The sequence below is a fragment of the Cydia amplana genome, chromosome Z (genome assembly GCF_948474715.1).
Source record: "Cydia amplana chromosome Z, ilCydAmpl1.1, whole genome shotgun sequence".
Classification (NCBI taxonomy): domain Eukaryota; kingdom Metazoa; phylum Arthropoda; class Insecta; order Lepidoptera; family Tortricidae; genus Cydia; species Cydia amplana.
Window position 1 is genome coordinate 36,772,633 of NC_086096.1, and position 16,307 is coordinate 36,788,939.

At 34.4% G+C, this 16,307-nt stretch overlaps 1 protein-coding gene across 1 annotated transcript in view; it reads left to right on the forward strand.

Moving 5' to 3' along the window:
* The first annotated feature begins 5,552 nt into the window (after positions 1–5,552).
* LOC134661244 (uncharacterized) overlaps positions 5,553–16,307 on the forward strand; it is a 104,635-nt gene continuing 93,880 nt past the window's right edge. Inside the window, exon 1 of the mRNA XM_063517231.1 lies at positions 5,553–5,721. The gene's annotated coding sequence lies outside the window, so the exon portion shown is untranslated. The remainder of the gene's footprint in view (positions 5,722–16,307) is intronic.

Sequence of the window (16,307 nt, forward strand, 5' to 3'; positions counted from 1 at the left end):
CAAGCAAATCTTGTCAGTAAAAAAAGGCGCGAGATTCTAATTTTCTATGGGGCGATATCCCTTCGCGCCTACATTTTTCAAATTTGCCGCCTTTTTCTACTGACAAGATCTGCTTGACCAAGTATATTTTGTTTTTTTTTTGTTTGGAGCTATACTAATACTCCTCATAGTGTACACGGTATTACACACTACCAACATTTCAAATGCGGTGTCTGTACACCAGATTATGAAGTGGTTATTAAGAGCTCATCACTGCACCTTATAAAACAAATTCCCCCGCCGTGTCTGTTTGTATGTATGTATTTTCTTGATAACTTCAAAAACTACTGAACGGATTCTCATACGGTTTCACCTACCTATCAATAGAGTGATTCTTGAGGAAGGTTAGTCATTTGTTAAGGTTTAGTGTAACCCGTGCGAAGCCGGGGCGGGTCGCTAATTTGTGATAAATTAGAAAATTTGTAGCACGTTACGTTAATACGAAATTTTAGACAGCCCATGGCCCACTACAACAGACAAATATATATATATGTGACGTTATCTATGAAAAGGGACCTTATTGTCGATGACGTTTACGCCATTATTAACGATGCTCCGATATAAATACCATGCCGCGCAATGCTGTGCGGCGTAAGCGCCATCGAAAATAAGGTCCCTTTTCATAGATAATGCCTCATATAATGGGCGTAATATTATTTATTTTTATAGGCTTAAAGCCGTTTCTTCAAATTGGATTAGCAACAGATGTTTAACTCCCACAACTGGTGTGGTGTTAGATAACAAATGTTTGTTAAATCTTTCGTAAGCCTTATTACCAAGGCATAAGAGTCAAGATTTTTGCGATTTTGAATTTGGTAAGTAGTTTCTTTCAAATTTGTCACTTTCTTTTGTTTCTATAAGAATTAAAAACTCGAATTTAATTTGTAAGTTGTACATACAAGTAAGTCGGGACTTATAGGGTTACGGCAAATATGTATAATAATAATCTAAACTGAAATAGATGGCATAGGTATATATTAAAGAAAGAAAAAGTGACGAATCCCTTCAGTGGTGAAGGCCGGATTCGAACCGGCGTCTAGCAATCCGGGCTAACGCCTTGAACCCCTTGGCCACCCCGCTACGGTGGACCAGTCCCAATTTCTCGACTATATTCCATCTAACTAAGACTACGCCTTTTTGACCAACTCTAAGGGCAAGCAATATGCGCTTGCACCTCCTTCCTATACGAATTATCCTATTTTAATTTATATATTAGTGTGAATACTTAAAAAACACAATTCAAAATATTTAATAAAATAATTTGATTTGTTCCTAAAGTTGTGTAATATTAATCTAATCAACATATTAATTATATTAACCGCCATATAGTCCAACAGGTGCGTGTAATATCGTGTGCCTTATCTCGATCTTGATGAAAGGTTGATCTATACCACCGAAACAAAACGGTCAAATTGTTTAACCGGGCTACGCTGATGCGGATCCGACACCATTACTGTGTGTGAGCGAGACAGCGCTTAGCACATACATACCTAGGTACATACAATAGAGGAGCAATGTGGATATTGCATAAAAATAAAAATAAACATGATTTCATTCAGATTTAAAAAATTCACATTTTGTTAGTGTTTAAACTAAGGAACCTATAAATTAAGTGTTAGTCTATAATTGCAACATTCCTACTAAGTACTGTACCTACTATTCACTAAAAAATTAAAAGTAAGTACAAATTAAAACAGATACACCTAATTACCTACAGATCTACTTAATTATTTTGTACTACCTGTTACAATATTTAATACAGTGTGTTATATTTGTTACAGTGTTTAATATATGGCAGTCGAGGCATATAATATTATATTTAATTGGAACAAGAAAATAGTCACATAAAAATTGAGCAAAGTCACCACACGGGGGCATTTGACCTTTTTTATGATATAGGAAACAAACAAGCATACGAATCGCGGGACAGCTCTTAGACTATTACTAAGCTCAGTTAGGCGCAGCGTAGTGTCTAGTTATGGCGACTAATGACTTCGCTAATATCAAAACTAGGTTATCTATACAGAGTGCTTGGAAAACACAATAATCCCACCAAACACAAAACAGTACCTATGTGACATGATGCCAACGGATGCTATCACTGCAGCCTTTACCCTACCTACCTTTTTCCGGGGACAGCTCTTAGACTATTAAGCTCAGGCTGTAATAGGCACAGCGTAGTATCTAGTTAGGGCGACTAATGACTTCGCTAATATGAAACTAGGTTATCTAGACTTGGAGGACAGATTAATCTATCCCACCGTATAATATACATGTGGCTTTCCGTGACAGAAGGGTGCTTTGTTATGCTTCATGTGCAATAAGAATAGAATAGAAATAATTTATTCGTTAGCACACACATAAAGTGGAAAATTACACAAAACAGAAAAACATTAAAAAAAGTGCCACGAAATGGTCTCACCTCAGCATGTTGCTGACGACTTCCACCGCTGATCTTCCGGTTTTTTTTTAACATGACTTACGCTGTTTGGCCTCTCCTGGGGCCAGTTACAGCTTGTGGTATGAGTGGGATCAGCCTGAAGGGCCGCGACACTGCCAAGTATGAAAATTAGAGAGAAAGGAAAGGATGAAAGAGTAAAAGATGAAAGAGAATAGAATAGAGGAGAGAAGTTGAAAGAGAATAGAATAGAGGAGAGGAGTGCTGATCTTCCGGTGAGACCATCCGGTGAAACAATCACTAAGGACTATTTTATTAGAATTTCAGTAGGAATTTCAGATGAAAAGGACCTTATTGCTTTTTGCCGTTTTTTTCTACTGACGGAAATGGCTTGACAGACTATAGTGTCAGAATCTCCAATAGCACCAATATGCAATTTGGTGCAATTTATTATTTGAAATAATTAAATAAATAAATATTTTTATCAGATTGTCAGAACAAGGAATTAAAAAAAGTTTTTTTCCTGAAAACAATTAAAAGTGCAAAAAACTTGTATGACAGAGCGATTTCACCTGTCGTCCTTGTTGTATAATTAGGATTGAACTGACGTACATTAGTTGCCGGCTACGGCGGTTCTCAAACTTCCATGGATTCTGATTGCACAGTGGAGAACGCAACATTATTTTCGCATTCGTAATGTTATTTTTAGTGTTTAGGTTATATTTTTATAATATGTATGCTAGTTTTAAGGTATTTATGTATGGGCCACTAGTTGCCTGAAATAAAGATTTCATTCATTCATTATTTTGACTTGTCAATTTCTAAGCATTTATGATTTTAAACATGTCATTGCGTAGGTTTCGTTTAGCGCTTTCTTGTCACTTGGCTAGGGCCTAAATTATTGATAGTAACAGAGAGGTAAATTATTTATTAATAATAAATAAACGTGCCCCTGGTGGTGGCGGTTTTCAGCTGAAACAGACGGCGATGTACCTGTACTGTCCGTATATTTTGTACCTAATTGAATTGTCAAAAGTAAATTTTTGACAACCAGCTTCACCGCATAATTAACCTTTTAACCGCCATAGAATTATTCATCGAACGAGCTTGTGTCGCCGTACAGCGACATCTCGTATGGCAGTAAAATTCGAAACACGAAATTGTCTTAGACTTTAGGTACTCATCTAGTAGCTGGCTAGGTATTAGGCCTCGCACCTTAAGGGAGTGAAGGCGCGTCAAGTTTGAGAACCGTAATGTTATTAAAGGCAGGTGCGTAACGTGCGCACACGCCGATATCCGGACCATTTAGAGTGTTTTCCTTTTTCGACTAACATCGGCCCGGGCACGCCTTCCGAGACATGTGGCCGATTAAAATAAAACATGTGAAAACAATGTGTTTAAGTATATTTAAATTAAACAAATAAAAAAAGATATCTATGCCGTTATTAGATTTGAAGAGTCTAAAGTCTATAGGGAAGCTCTTGAGAGTACTTACTTACTTTATTTTAATTAAAATATAACCTTAACAAAAAAGCAGCAAATTTAATCAATGTAGGCGTGACTGCTTATCGTCCCCCCATAGAAAATCTGCATCTCGCGCCTTTTTCTAATGACAAAGTTGTTTTACAGACTATAGCATGATTATTCTGTCAAATCGCAAGCTACGTGACACCATCTTTCGCAATAGGACGTTTGACTGACTGGTCAAATCAGAGGGGCTACCGCGAATACCGAATTTCGCAAATTGCGGGCATTTTTCGCCTTCATTGGAGTAAAAGAGAAAGATCCCTGCAATTTGCGAAATTCGATCCCCTCAGCTTCTTTTTCTTCGGATCTGCATAATTTTTTTGTAGTGCCTATGAAAACTAGAAAAAAGTAAGTATATAAATATGGACGTGTACATATTTGACTACGAAAAATACAAAAAATACGTTGTTATTAAACGTAAACTAAAAACTCTGACTGTAACAAATGTTAAGCTTTTTAACAAAGAAGCTGAGAAATGCACAGCAAAATAAATAAAATAAACTACCGTAAGTATTTTTTAAATTTACTGTTCATTCGTTCGTCACGGATTGTGTGCATCATTCGTTCAATTCAATCAAATCTGAATTTACGCGAATTAAAAAAAATGTTTGATGGAGTGAAATACGCAATAATGAGTACCGTTCAAGAAATTTTTTTGGCTAATTACACTGCTATTCTGGTGACATGTTCTTGATATTAAATTTTTTTTGTGACAATAAATATTAGAGATACCACGAATATTCGGCAACTATTCGGTATTCGGCCTATTGGGCCACTTTGCCGAATATTCATTATTCGGCCGAATGTATCCTACTATTCGGCCGAATACCGAATATCTGTTGCACCTACTTAAAAAGAAAAATTGCAATAAAAATAACCAAAAACTATGTAAGTAGGTATATTTAGAATGTGTTCTTGGAAAGTTGTTAAATACGAAGACCCTTTTTTGAGCATATGTAGATAAAAACATTTTTTTTTTCATGAGTCTGTTTTGTTTGACTCTATTCATTAATGCTGTTCAACAAAAATATATCTTAGCTAACGTCATCTAACGTTGAGCTTTGTTAGCGATCAGTTTTCATAATAATTGTGACTCAAAATGTTCGCATGTCATGTCGAATATTCGGTCGCCGAATATTCGGTATTCGGTATTCGGCCAAAACCACTATTCGGGGCATCTCTAATAAATATTAAATTACATTTGAACATAATTTTATAGACACTTATAGCATGTGTCTCCAGACTTTTACGATCTACCTTTACTTACCATTTCAATAGTATCTCATATCAAAAATCCGCACAAGAGACAAAAAAAACATCGTGACCGTTCCACCTTCACAATACCTACTTCATTCTCCCTCACACCTATACAAAATATAAAAGCGTAAGTGGGATAAGAGAACATGTGGCATGTCACATCCTCGGTTATAGTTCCAATCGTATACTGAGTCGAACACGAACGTAACCAGTACAAACACGTGCTATTATCATGAAGACTTGTTTAAGATCTAAAGGCCACTCTAACACTGGTCTTTATAGCGTTCGACTCTATTGCGTAAAATAAGCAATACAACAGGCAGCCAGGTAAGTTTTGTTCTGTATTTGAATTATTCGAGCGCGGGCATTGCGCGCGTAAGCACGGTACGCATGCGCGGACAACTTTTTAATTTTTACTTTTAATTTCAACGTGCGGCCAGTTTCGAATGTTGCGTGTGTGTTTATATGAGGATTGTTATTGTGGAAAGTGCGAGTTTTTGGTAAGTTTTATTTTAGTGAATACTGTGGTTTTTAGGGTTCCGTACCCAAAGGGTAAAAACGGGACCCTATTACTAAGACTCCGCTGTCCGTCCGTCCGTCCGTCCGTCCGTACGTCCGTCCGTCCGTCAGTCCGTCCGTCTGTCACCAGGCTGTATCTCACGAACCGTGATAGCTAGACAGTTGAAATTTTCACAGATGATGTATTTCTGTTGCCGCTATAACAACAAATACTAAAAACAGAATAAAATAAAGATTTAAGTGGGGCTCCCATACAACAAACGTGATTTTTCAGCGAAGTTAAGCAACGTCGGGCGGGGTCAGTACTTGGATGGGTGACCGTTTTTTTGCTTGTTTTGCTCTATTTTGTTGATGGTGCGGAACCCTCCGTGCGCGTGTCCGACTCGCACTTGGCCGGTTTTTATAATGCGACTTTTGAATAGTTGGCGGTTGTCTTGCACTTACAAAGTGATATAAAGAGACAGACGTTATCGTTAAGATTTTTTTTTAAATTAGCTTTGAAAATTTCGTGAGTATTTAACAGTTATTTACTTTCGTAGGTACGCATTAAAAATTAAAAAGCGGCCAAGTGCGAGTCGGACTCGCCCATGAAGGGTTCCGTATTTAGGCGATTTATGACGTATTAAAAAAAAAACTACTTGCTAGATCTCGTTCAAACCAATTTTCGGTGGAAGTTTACATGGTAATGTACATCATATATTTTTTTAGTTTTATCATTCTCTTATTTTAAAAGTTACAGGGGGGGGGGGGGGACACACATTTTACCACTTTGGAAGTGTCTCTCGCGCAAACTATTCAGTTTAGAAAAAAATGATATTAGAAACCTCAATATCATTTTTGAAGACCTATCCATAGATACCCCACACGTATGGGTTTGATGAAAAAAAAATTTTGAGTTTCAGTTCGAAGTATGGGGAACCCCAAAAATTTATTGTTTTTTTTCTATTTTTGTGTGAAAATCTTAATGCGGTTCACAGAATACATCTACTTACCAAGTTTTAACAGTATAGTTCTTATAGTTTCGGAGAAAAGTGGCTGTAACATACGGACGGACAGACAGACGGACAGACGGACAGACAGACAGACAGACAGACATGACGAATCTATAAGGGTTCCGTTTTTTGCCATTTGGCTACGGAACCCTAAAAAGTAGGTAGGTAAGTCACTTAATTTAAATTACAATTAAAATTCTTGTTCAAAATAGGAAACCATTGCTTTAATCGTCGCTTGAGATTAAATTGAATCTTAAATCATCTTAAAGCATTCTAATGTAAAATTGACGCATAATAATGTGATAAATTAATTTTTTGAATGGTCTAGAGGGGGTTTTCGTGTGTGGTTTTATTTATAAAGATTATACTAAGTTTACCACGTGTTCAGTTATTGAGGGTATTCCAACATTTGGGATTGAATTAATTAGTACTAGTAGTCTTGTAATGTTTTTTTTATTTTTTATTTATTTTTTTGTATGCGAAAACCTACAAATGAACAGCATTTCTCGAGTCAGAATCAGAATCAGATCATTTATTTGCTTTTCACATGCAAATATAGTTATAAACAGGGGTCGGACAAAAAGTGCGGATGACGTCAAACCACTTATAGGATGATTTCAAATAGTATTTTTGATTTTCATAAACAATTATCACTTATCATTTATCAACCTCTTTATTAAACGATATCGCCACTTGAAATGAGTAAGTACGTTTTTGACTGACACATTGTCAATCAGATGAACAATAAATTGACTTCGTTATTGTTTAGCTATTGTATCTTCACGATTATATTTAGCTAAAATGTATATTTACTAATGTATAAGAAAACGCTCTAAAATGTCATCTGTACTCGAATATTGTGGCAATTTTCCGTTTTTGGAGGTACGTGACAAACACGTATACTGCTCTTGCTGTAATCAAGATATACCAACGAAGAAATTTATTTTATTCACTACATCACCCTACCACCTGTATTATTAATTCCATGGATTTATTTGCGATTATTTTGTTACTTCATTAATACTACTTTGTTACTACATGTCACACGGAAGTTTAAATACAAACTCAAACATCATCCTGTGTGCAAGATTACGTCATTTTTACGTCATCGGCTCTTTTTGTCCGACCCCTGGTTATAAAATATACTCTAAGGTACTTACATGTAACAGCTCCGATATTTAATTGTAATTTGGTTCCCCGCGATACAGGCATTGCCTAGTGCGGAGACCCCTGGTATATCTGTAACCTATTTGCTGAAATAAATTGATCTTTATTCAAAAAAAAAAAAAAAAAATGCTAAAATTGATTATTCTGAGGTTATATGTGTAAGGATATGCGAAAAAATAATTTTGTACATATATGTCATTCAGTAACAGTACATTAAAATCATTACATTAATTTCAATAGTACTACGTTATCTACGTTTTCACCTCAGCAGCTCGAACAAGGGTACTTTGCTACTTAAAAACAGTGAGCAAAATCGCATTTTGCTCACCGAGTGGGACAAAATAAGCAAAATGCGATTTTGCTCACTCAGTGAGCAAAATGCGATTTTGCTCACTGTTTTTAAGTAGCAAAGTACCCTTGTTCGAGCTGCTGAGGTGAAAATTTAATTGTTGGTATATCTTAAGAAAACATGAGTGAATAGAGGTAAGTAATGAAGAAGGAATACATTTGTCGGGTTCTCTAATATGTTCTCACTGCTGAGGTGAAAAATGTTGTGTACTACACGAAATCAAAGTTATTTACATCTCGTGCGCTTTTGAGTCCCTTACTACGCTCAAGATTCTAAATTAGATTCACTCGCTACGCTCGTGAATCTATTATAGAATCTTTCGCTTGCACGGGACTCAAAATAAGCACTCGAAGAAATATCAAACTTTGATCTCTTGTTGTACAAATAACTATTTAAATATACTCGTATGAACGATGAACGACCTTTAATAAATAATATCTGGGTGACCGAGCTTCGCTCGGAAAACACATAATAACTCGGAAATGCGCGTTTTCCCGGAGATAAGACCTAGCTAGATCGATTTTTCGCCCCCGAAAACCCCTATATACCAAATTTCATCGAAATCGTTAGAGCCGTTTCCGAGATCCCCGAAATATATATATATAAATAATTAAATAAATAAATAAACAATAATTGCTCATTTAAAGGTATTAGATTATTTATTATTTACGAAATCGTAGGTACATCAAGTAGAGATATACACATTTTTAAATTGCTTCAATGGATTAACGCGAAGGAATATTTTTCTCCTAATCACCGAAAAGTTTGAGGACCTTTGACTCGCGTCCATTTTATTGGTAACATAAATACCTAGATAAATATGTCCTTTTTTCACTTTTTACCCTAACTACTACGGCTAAAATCTAATTTTAGCAATATATTCTATACAACCTGCAATAATATGTTACACAACGAAGGCTGCAAAAATATCTGACACAATCTTATTTTAGAGCCCTAAGAGCGTGTCACATATTTTTGCGGCCTTCGAAGAGTAACATATTATTGCAGGTGACTGTACTAGCTGTACTACTAACTTATATTTTTATGGCAGATGTCAATATTTTTTTACGGACCGGGTGATATCTGTAATCTGTAGGATAATTTATAAGTCAACATAAAAAAGTAGGTAGGTATACGTAGATAGGTGCGCGTGCGCTATTAAAATAGTCTAAATATACTTTATTCATGTAGGCCTAGCAACAAGCACTTATGAAGAAAGAAAAAAAACAACGGGTTGCACTCCGAGAGTGCCGACAGAAGTGAAAACTCAATGACTAGCCCAAAAAGTCTGCAGTGCTATGTATAATTGATCCATCCTCCTTTCTATTGAAAAACTTTAGTTCCGAAATTGCTGGTCGCTGGTTGCTGGTGAGCTTGTTCAAAATTCGAAATTCAAATTTGTAGCGTTAATTATTTAAAATTCGAATAGAAATTGTAAAGTTACCTTGCAGACCTCGCATCTAAATATATTTGGTTATGATATTTTGAGTTTTATTCACCAGTACTAGAGTTCACTTTCATTAGCGATTTCATCAAGATGTAGCTTTATTGAATTATGTCATTGAGTTTTTCTTTATTGATTTAAATGCAGTCTAAATGAGTGGCCATCTAAACCTTACGGTCACGTGATCGCCTTACGGTCACGTGATCGCCTTACGCTGTCTCGAGTTTATCATTTAATCATCATCTCTGAAAATTTATTTTAGCTATCACGGTTCATGAGTTACTACAGCCTGGTGACAGGCAGACAGACGGACAGACAGACAGACAGACAGAAGGACAGCGCAGCAGCAGCAGTCATTAGTAATAGGGTCCCGTTTTTACCCTTTGGGTACGGAACCTTAAAAAGTGTTTGTCATAAGCATATGTTTCCTTATCTCTGTAACCATCGGAGTCCAGACTTCGGCTTTAATATTCATAATTATGTTCACTGAATATTGGTATATGATAACTTGATAAGACATATTGTAATATATTTCGAGCGTACATCGGGCAAACTTGTAATAGGTTAGTTACACACAGATCTTAAATGGACCTGGCGGTCTAGCATGAGTTACGTTCTCGCGCGCGACTCCATAGAATACATCTAGCGCGAGAATGCAAGTCATGCTAGACCGCCTGAAATTCTGTGGTAAATTTCCACATTAGTTTACTGCATAATAACCTATCAACATTACACTTAATGCAACATTAATGAGCAGAAAACAAAAAAAAACTCAAGACGCCTTCGCTATTTTGATGTTTAACCGGAAATTTTCATAAATCTAATAAACCGTTGACATTCAGACGTGAGTACCCATTTACCCAAACGAAGTATGGAATTTTAAGTACAGCGCCATCTATTATTTTAGAGAGTTTACTAGATGTTTATATATAATGTATTATAATTATTTACTTATTATGGTTTCATTATCGTTTTGTTCCTGTGACAGCGGTCAGGCAAGTCCAAATATAGGTTTTGTCTTTTTTTTTCTAGTTATTTTATTATTATACAAATGTTATTATGTATCTGATGTTTATTTATATGTGTATTTATTTATTGACAAACATAAAAATATAATAATTAATATACATATTTTTTAATGTACGGTGAAAATGTTTAAAAATGGCGTAATTGTTACGTTTTAACCAGGAAAACGCCAGTTGTCATACATGCATACCTATTTAATAATAAGAATGAGAACATAATGTATAAATGTCTTATACATATATTTAATTAACTTTGCCTATACAATTCGACATGTTTGTGTGTTTGATATTTTCCATTAAGGTAATAGAACCTATAATATCAACTTTTGACAAGCAAAGCGATTTTTTTACTTACAGCTTGGCGATTTTGCACAGCGATTTTTTTTTGCATGATTTTGTTTTGCTTTAAATTGATTACTTTGGAGCTACGTAATTATTTTTTTCTACTCCCGTACTTTTATTTGTCATTTAAAGGGTCGTGCACACATCTTTAAAACCCTACCTTATAGTTGTCAAGACAAGTCTTTAGTCTATTCCGCAAAAAAGCATTTGTGCATACACGCAGTATCTTTTTGGCACTTTTTCGATACTTCGTGTAAATGACACTCAAAAAATATTGAATGAAATACATTGTTGCCAACCTTATTTTAAATGTCATCTCTGACAAATAAGTGAACCATAGACATGTTTTTGTTTTTAATTTCATTCATTCATTCATTCTTTTTCCGCCCGTACCCTCCATTTTTGCTACTTCTTGAATTAAAAATATATGTTAAATTTACAATTTTATATCAAAGTAAGTGCTTGGTCGTAGAAAAAATATTGTATGCAACGTTATTTAACTGAGTCAAAAAATACTCGTGGCGTCTTTATTAACAATTTTCAGCTTCGCCTCAAATTGTTACTCACGCCACTCGCCTTTTTTGACCTCTCTTAAACAACGGTTGCATAAAATACTATTATTTATTTTGTTTGTCATAGAGATAATGACGAAAAAAATACATTAAATAAACACGGCCAAGGAATTTAATTTCAGTACCATTTCATACCTTGACACAGTGAATTACTATTACTATAGTCCGTCAACCAAATCTTGTCAGTAGCAATGTAAAGCAAACTAAAGTAGGGCAACACTCAAAGAGCAGTATTGCGCTAAGAATAGCAGCAATGTACATCGAACCAAAAGATTTTTTTTTCCGCTGAGCGCGCCCTGCGTACGTCAATTCAAATTGTCACTCGCGGTTTATTGAAAAAATTTGAAACATGGACGGACAATTTAAAAGCGATGTTAAAACAATGTTAATCAAAATGATGAACAAATTTGAAGATATCAAAAACAACTCCCTATGGTAGTGCTTATATTCTCTTTGTTCCCTATCTATGTCTTCTATGTTTACTAAAATAAAATCATATCAAAATGCAGATAATTAGATAGTGCATATATTTGTTATTTACAATATAATATGCCACTTGTTAATGTAAATTAGTGTACTCTTCTGGATGAATATGACATACCTGTGTAATTTTTTTGATTGGTATATATTGTACAATAGGATTACATATTAAAAATAAAACAACTGATATTTGGGTGTTTATTTAATTTAAAGGTAAATAAGATAAGGGTCACTTTAGCTTACACTATAATTCAGGTCATTAATTGAAAAAATATAATGAAGTTACCAATGTTACCGGGTCACTTCAACCAAGCATAATACTCTGTAGTATTCTATTGCATCTTTGTAAATAGTCACAACTGATTGCTGAAAATATTAGACATGTGGGCCTATGGACGGTTTCCAGGACACAATTTATGGTCTTGTTGGATAGATTTAGGCATACGTTTTAATTTTATTTATGCCTTTTAACCCTAAAACAAAAAAACTGAACATAATCTTAAAAGTTCGAAAGAGTTCTTCCAGTATGTACTTGTCATAACCTCAATTTTTAGTAATGTTTACCATCAACGAGCATGATTGTACATTGTAGGCCCCTTAGCTTTGCTTATTCTTATTTAATGTATTGGTATTTAATGGTGACAGCAGAAATATCTCTTGAAACAGAAACGATTCAGAATGAAAACCAAATGAAAACAAATAAGGTGACGGCTGTCGTTCACGATACACATTCCACAGATAAAACACAGATGACACGCATTTTGGAATTATTCGAACACAGTGTTGCTAACCCGCGATTTTTCAAATTTGCCGCCTTTTACTACTGACAAGATTTGGTTGACGGACTTTAATTATGTGACAGTGACTAGGTATGAAATGGTATTAAAATTAAATTCTTTCACTGTTCTTTATTAAATAAAGAATTCTATTATTCAATCAAACCTACGAAACCTAAGATAATTACAAGTAAATTAACTGGACAATAAACAACAAAAAAAACTAGAAATAAAATAAACGAAACGTAAATTAAAACGAAAAAAAAAGATCTAAGTACTTAAACCAAAAATTGCGCTCTAGTAATATCGATCCACTGTCCGAGCACCCTATAGTTTTTTTCTACTCCAGCACTTAAATGTGTCAATTAAATGACTGACAGTGATATCTAAAGCAATGTCATTTGAATGCTTTGTCTATAGGCTCATAAGATGACTGCTAGCAGTCATCTTATGAGTATAATACAACTGCTTTATTTTTTTTAAAGATACAAGTTCCGATCATCTTGATTGAAAGAGGTATGTTTTCATTTACAATAATAACTCTTTTTTTTTTTAATAATAACTTTTTTTTTTAAATAATAACTCAATTTTTTTTAAATAATAACTCTTTTTTTTTAACAATAACTTTTTTTTTAATAATAACTTTTTTTTAATAATAACTTTTTTTTTTTTTTTTTTTTTTTTTTTTTTTTTTTTTTTTTTTTGCTGCAGCTGTCATAGAAAAAGTAATGTATGCAACAGCTCATAATTGGTTCTTAAAATTCTCGGGTCTTTTTTTACAAAACTCGACTACGTCTCGTTTTGTAACTTCGACCCTTGAATTTTAAGAACCCTTATTATATCACTGTTGCATAAACTACTATTAGAATACTTCAATAAAATACACATGTACGTATATAATACACGTACATTTATATATATAGATGATAGTATACATTACAAGGGTTGTTTTTTTAAAATTCATTATTACACTGTTATAGATCGCCAAAACAAAAGACTCACAAGAGTCATTGTTAAACCGATCATACAAAACACATCGCAAAAGTCAACCTATCAACCGCAACCAATACAAGAGCCCTTTAATGCACTTAAAAAGTAAAACAAAGGATCATGCCTTCTCACGAGTTCTTACCTTCACGGGTCACCGGGGCCCTTAATTAGTGGGAAAGAGACGGGAGATGCGCAAAACACGCGAGCGCGAAAAGGACCGCGATGGATTTTAATAAGGCACCCTTTGCAGTCAACGAACCGTGTTGATTTTTTTGCACATTTGAAAGTAGGTTTTTTATTGTGAGAATTCTGCTTTACAGTCTAGTGGGTCTGAGACTCATTAGGTTTTTTATAGTCGCGTTTAGCAATTTCGCAAAGGATGTTTTTCTATGCGGATGTTAGCTTTATATGGTCTGCATAAGGTCCAATAATAATAATATAAAATCGATATAGGATCGTAATTATAACGCTTGTTAGATAACATGACTAACTGTACAATATTTTTCTCACAAGTAAAAAGTACATACCTATTAAAGGTATTAGATTAGATTAGATAACGACGTTTCATTTTTAACACCACACTAAGTATCAAAATAATATGAGTGCCGTATCGCTTCGGGGCGGTCTATGGTCCTACACTACCAAAACGTAATATCTAGAATATCAGTGACATTAAATTTGAACCTTAATACTATGACGATACCGGTTGTTTTTCAATATGAATGTTGTACTGGCACGTGCTAACGCTCGAGCTAGCGGGTTTGCGATAATAGAGACAATGGCCTTTGTTTGAAAGATTATGGTTCGAAGCGAAAAGTTCACCGCCATACTCTTATAATATTTTTAGGGATAGAATCAGCGCAAAAAAAAAATGCACCGCATCGTAGGATTTGTAGGTGATTCATTTTGAAACAAGATTTTTTATCACATAGGTTTCACACAGTTCTTCCATTTTATCATTAATATGCCTCCTATATAGGTATTGCCTAATGTTAAGCCATTGCCGACGCCCATGGACACCGCGACACCAGCTTTTCTTGAAGGTTTGAGGGTCGTACCGGTCTGGAAATACCGTGGAAATTCCATGTGCCTAAATGGTAAAATATAATTAGAACTAACTAACTCATATAGAATCGGGTGACAAACACAATTTATCAAATAACAAAATGAATATCGGTTTAATTTAACATAGTTATATTCTATACCTAAGTATCTGTTGAAGTGTTAATAAATTTTTATTTCAATAGACAAAATGAGCACAGCACACACTTAAACCGCAAATAAAAATTGAAAGTATACAGTAAGTCCAATACGGGCAATAAATTAAACTAGATATAAGAATTTACCCGTCTAATCATTAATTAAGAAGTTTTTTAAAGTTACACTTAATATGACTCCGTAATGAATTTTTTTCACATGTACCAAGCAGCAATGTACTGCAAACATTAAGAAACAGAAGATGACATGACATTACGCGATACGAGCTTTTTATTGTAACTGCTAACAAACGTTGACAGTTACTTTAAAAAGCTCGTATCCCGTAACGTGTAGTGTATTACATTGCGGGCCGAATTATTTTGTATGGTTAAAATTTTCATTGCATTTCTAAGTAAAATGTATCTCAATATACTTTTTAGGTCCTATGCTAACCACCGTTTAAATATTCGCCCGTATTGAATTTACACACTGTAGTAACTCAGACACTCCCTACAAATAAACAATTAGACAACTGTCACTCCATAAAAAAATAAAAACAAATCGTGCCACATTCAAAACAAGAACATTCACTTCATGATGACACTTCCTTGCGTCAAGCAAATCGTAAAATCTCATTGTCATTGAAATTTTATTTCTTTTAATAATACTACAAAATTATTCATGCGAGTGGCAAAATATGGAACGAACTTTATCCCATAACAATTTCAACGTGGTTGTAAGATATAGCGCCTTTTCGAACCGCAAACGTCAATTTGTCAAGAATAAAAGTTTAAATACAAGACAAATAAACATGATGCGGCTGTATAAGGCGCTGCAGCTTACAACCTCTTTAAAATTGTTAAGGAATGAAGCTAGTTCCATATTTCGCCACACGCATACATAATGTTGTAGTCTTGTAATTTATTTGTTTAATATTCAAAAACGGAGCGCGCTTTTGATTAGAAGATTACTTGGGGGTTGGCGCGCAAAAAAATAAATTGTCTTTGGAACAAACGTTTAAAAAAACACACAGACTTTCAATTTATGTATGAAGTCACGGATGGTAGCAGCTAAAGTTAGAACCAACTATTTAAATGCAAATTTTTAATCCTCTTGCGGAAATAAAATATTTTCAAAGAAATACTTTTTACTAGTTTGCCCAAATTCACTAAGAATATAATTATTATCTACTAGGTATTTTATACAACGTGCACATAACTTGACAGAACTAAA